We start from the raw sequence: 5,282 nt of genomic DNA on the forward strand, positions 1-5,282 counted from the left end.
TTGTCCTGTGGGCATAGAACTCTATTTCAACTCTATTCAGCAATCGGTTTAGTTCAGTTCAGTTCAGTCGCTCAGTCATGTCCGACTCTTTGCGACCCCATGAATTCCAGCACGCCAGGCCTCCCTGTCCATCACCAACTCCCAGAGTTCACCCAGACTCACGTCCATCGAGTCAGTGATGCCATCCAGCCATCTCATCCTCTGTCGTCCTCTTCTCCTCCTGCCCCCAATCCCTCCCAGCATCAGTACTAATCCTAATTGCATTCTTTACATGATTTAGATTCTCTGGTCCTCTGATCATATCTCATACTTTTTGTTGTTGTTCAGTCTCACAGTCATGTAAGACTCTTTGCAACCCTATGTCCTGCAGCATGCCAGGCTTCTCTGTCCCTCGCCATCTCCCAAAGTTTGCCCTGCATAAACTCTACTTCTAATTGAAAACAATTTGAACATTCAAATTCCTACCTTGGTTCAGACTGTCTTCTCTGCTTAAAATGTCTTTTGTTTTTCTTTCTTATCCCTTCAATCTATCTTAACACTATAGTTTGACTCAAAGTTCAAAGTCCTATTGTGATTTTATCGATCAGGAAATATCTTGGTCATTATTCAAGTATCTCAACATGTGAGGAACACTCTTAATATGCTTGACAAAAACTTAATGAAAAATAAGCAAAACACAAAAATATGCACAGTGGCAATGCAGAAAAGTGTAGTATTTTTTAAAGCAAATTATTATTTCTCTCACTACATTATAATTACACCATAACAATCCCACTGTTGAACTTCCCAGGTGGCGCTAGTGGTAAACAACCCAACTGTCAATCCAAGAGAGACAGGTTTGATCCTGGGCTGGGAAGTTTCCCTGGAGGAGAGCACTGCAACCCACTCCAGAGTTCTGCCTGGAGAATCCCATGGACAGAGGAGCCTGGCGGGCTTCAGTCCATACCCTCTCACAGAGTCAGACACCACTAAAGTGACTTAACACACATGCACCCAGTCACTTTATCATAAGCCATAATTGAGAACAAGCTTAAATCTCTGTATTGCCACTCAGAGGACATCTGCCTACTCATCTGGAAATAATTTTAGACTTTGAACAATCAATAAATGCCTTCTATTGCATACGTTGACAAGGTGTGATCTGCAAACCAAATCTGTCCTACTGTCTTTTATAAATAAAATTTTATTGAACAGAGTCATGCCTATTGATTTATATATTGCCTACAGGTGAATCCATGCTGCGAGATACAGAAGTGCATAGCTGAAATTGAGACTATGTGGCCCACAAGGGCTAAAGTATTTACTGTACAGCTTTTTCCAGAAAAAAGTGCTGCTCCCTGTTCTGTTAAACTGTTATTGGAGTTGAGATGTTTATATGTTAAGATATGGCAGCTTCTTAAATAATAAATATACTATACTTCCCATAAACCTAGACTATAAACTGAAAAATAGAATACCAGTTTTTTTTGCAATTTCAATAATAAATGTAAGAATAAAAAAGAATTGTGCTCATATCTGTAATAGTAATGCAAGTTGTATTATCTTAAGAAAACCAATGGTTTTTACAGAAAATGAAACTCACAACACAATGTTAAAGGGTAAAAAACACTATAATATGATTCATATTGTATAAGTTTTACATCCAAACACGTCAATATGTCCCTCAGATACAGAGAAAGTGAAAGTCGCTCAGTTGTGACAGACTCTTTGTGACCCCATGGCCTGTACATACAGTCCATGGACTTCTCCAGGCCAGAATAATGGAGTGGGTAGCCTTTCCCTTCTCCACAGGGTCTTCCCAACCCAGGGATCAAACCCAGGTCTTCCGCATTGCAGGCGGATTCTTTACCAGCTGAGCCACAAGGGAAGCCCAAGAATACTGAAGTGGGTAGCCTATCCCTTCTCCAGGGGATCTGCCTGACCAGGAATTGAACGAGGGTGTCCTGAATTGCAAGAGGATTCTTTACCAACTGAGCTATGAGGGAAGCCCACAGATACAGGGGGACAACCAGAAATTCAACAAAAATTAAGAATATTTAGATTGTTACCCAATAGTTGATTTTGCTTTTGTATATTTCTGCATTTTGCAAGTATTTAAAGACAAAAATATAGTGTCTAGTTCAACATTTTTAAAAGATCAATGGACTAGAGTGCATGATGAAATTGTTCCCCAAACTTTGGAAAAAAATGCATATGCAACCAAAGTATCACAAGGACATTATTTCATCTAATTGCCCCATTTGTGGTCTCAAGGCAATAGCTAAATAATATTCTCTAAGGTTAATCTCCTTGGGGTTTTGGTGGCATATATATGTTACAGTTTGATGTTAGGGTTCAGCTTTTTTGGTTTCCTTTTTTGGTGTCCTTTTCTCAGTCCTTTTCAAGTCTGAATATATTTTTAATACATTATAAGAGAAATTCATTTTCTGAAATATTCTAGATACCTGTTAACTATTTTTCAGGCTTATTACCATATTAAAAAAAATGACTTCTCAGCATAAATTTTCCTGGAATCCATTGAACTTAGAAAAGAAGCTTTATTAAATGAGCCAGTCAAATTCTTCTACACTCAGGTGAGTTGATTTTTATTTCACTTTAAAAGGAATATAATATGTTCCTAATATACTTCATTAATCTTTGCAGGAGGCAAACAAGCACGTGTATAAATCTAACTGCCAGATTACCTGTTTAGTTGACTAGAAGTCTTTGATTATTTATCTTTCACCACATTTATTATTGTTCACCATGCTACATCACAAGGAAATTTTTTGTTTTTTCTGGATCACAATATTTTCATTCCCTTTATACATACAAACTTTAATAATAAACAAGAACTATAAGTTGTCATCTGTGCTTATATGATTATATCCTGGAATAATGCTCTAAGAAACAAATTGAGGCTGAGATTTTATAATTTTATAGTTTCTAAAATGCCTGTTACAGGGCTGAGCACATAGTGGGTCTGCAATGGGAAAATTATTCCAAGGTAATTGCACAGAAAAGAAGATAAATACTATGCACAGCACCTGTGCTCACAGCTGAGCATGGCTGACACTTCCTGGACTACGTGGGCGATTGGGAACATTGGCCCCAAGCCTATTGACAAGTACAGAGTGTGGAAGGTGGAGAGAAAAGCTACAGGTGTGGAGAAGGAGTGTGGGGAAGAAGGAACAAGTGTGCATCAGAAATTGTATTCATCTTTGGTGAAGATTTCCCTTTCAACCCTGGACTATTCAAACTTTGTTACCATAGACATAGGGAACAAATCCTGACTTTAAAAAAAAAGTATTTTCAGTTAGAGAATATGTGCTCTATGATTTGCATGTTAAATTGAAACATACTTTCAGGGAATCAGGAATTAATCACATGTTTAAGAATGTAAAGGAATAACTGAAGAAAAAGAGTGGGGGAATATGTGAATGACATAGTTATACATGTACAGGAAATCTTGAAGTGTTATATGTGTTCTTGGAGTATAAATTTATAAAACCTGAGTGAAAATAACAGAGTGTTTAATTTCAACTCCTAATGATATATAGAATTTTTAGAGAAGTCTATGTGGAATGAACTTCCCTTTATACTGAGTGCCATTTCAGGTTTTGGTAAGAATTTAGGAAGTAGCTTTGAAAAGAATGAATTTTAATGTCAGAAAAAGACAGTAGAGGCATTTTGGAGGGAAAGAAGCTAATTTAAAAAATAATAATAATTCAATGCACTCTTTTTCCCCATAAGTACTCTCATTCTATGCCTAGGTCAGGAAGATCCCCTGGAGGAGCGCATGACAACCCTTCCAGTGTTCTTGCCCAGAGAATCTCATGGACAGAGGAACCTGGTAGGCTACAGTCCATGGAGTCACAAAAACATCCCACAATACTGAGGGAATAACATTACATTTCTTTCAAATTTTGCTGCAGATTTCTCTGAATCAACTTTTATATTTTGTCCACAGGAACCAAGAAAACCAGAGTGCTGAAGTCACTTTCATTCTCTTGGGCTTCTCAGAATATCCCGAACTCCAGATACCCCTTGTCCTGTTATTCTTAACCATCTACTCCGTCAGTGTGCTGGGGAACCTGGGCATGATCCTAACTATCTAGATAAATCCCAAATTCCACACCCCTGTGTACTACTTCCTCAGACATTTGTCCTTTGTTGATCTCTGTTACTCAACAGTAGTTACATCCAAGCTACTAGAAAACTTGATTGTGGAAGACAGAACCATCTCCTTCACAGGATGCATCATGCAGTTCTCCTTTGCCTGCATATTTGTGGTGACAGAGACGTTCCTGTTGGCAGTGATGGCATATGACTGATTTGTGGCCATTTGCAACCCTCTTCTCTACACAGCTATCATGTTCCAGAAGCTTTGTTCCTTACTGGTGGGTGCATCATACTCTTGGGGGTACAGTCTGTTCCCTGACTCTTACCCACTTTTTATCTGAATTGTCCTTTAGAGGAAATAATATCATAAATAACTTTGTCTGTGAGCATGCGGCCATTGTTGCTGTTTCCTGCTGTGACCCCTACATTAGCCAGGAGACCATTTTAGTCTCTGCCACGTTTAATGAAATAAGCAGCCTGATGATTATTCTCACCTCCTATGTTTTCATTTTTATCACTCTCCTGAAGATGCCTTCAACTGGGGGGCACCACAAGGCCTTCTCCACCTGTGCCTCCCACTTGACTGCCATTACCGTCTTCCACGGGACCATCCTTTCCCTCTACTGTGTCCCTAACTCCAGGAGTTCATGGCTCATGGTCAAGATGGCCTCTGTCTTTTACACAGTGGTCATCCCCATGCTGAGCCCAGTGATCTACAGCCTCGGGAACAATGATGTGAAAGAGACTGCTAGGAAGCTAGTCAATACCAAATTATTATGTCAATGAATGTAAAATGGTTAGGTTTGTTTTTTCATTTACAAGAGCACTGTGGAGAACTGTCCAAGTTTTGTAGCATTTTTAATAGCATTTAAAATTCCAATTTTTAGGAAGGAAAACAGTGCACACATTTAACGTAATTCCCTTGTTGATACATCGTTCAACCACTTTAGTAAACTGTAGAGACTTAGCAATAAAATAATAAATAACACCTAATTAAAGCCTAGACTATTTAAGTCTCTAGATAAAGTGTTTGTCATGTAAAGATTTCTGAGTAAAGACACATTACCATTTGGCTGTTCAAGTGAGTCTTCCTTTTTTCTTTTCTTTAAGTCATTATAGGTCATCAAAGAATGGATTTGAGTTGTCATGAAAGTTTATAGTTAACCATGAGGGAGTTACAT

General features: G+C 38.4%; 1 pseudogene; it reads left to right on the plus strand.

Annotated features, from left to right (window-relative positions):
* The first annotated feature begins 3,044 nt into the window (after positions 1-3,044).
* LOC109556660 (olfactory receptor 5D13-like) lies at positions 3,045-4,887 on the plus strand (annotated as a pseudogene).
* The last annotated feature ends 395 nt before the right edge of the window (positions 4,888-5,282 follow it).

Source organism: Bos indicus, chromosome 20, assembly GCF_029378745.1.
Source record: "Bos indicus isolate NIAB-ARS_2022 breed Sahiwal x Tharparkar chromosome 20, NIAB-ARS_B.indTharparkar_mat_pri_1.0, whole genome shotgun sequence".
In the NCBI taxonomy this organism is placed as follows: domain Eukaryota; kingdom Metazoa; phylum Chordata; class Mammalia; order Artiodactyla; family Bovidae; genus Bos; species Bos indicus.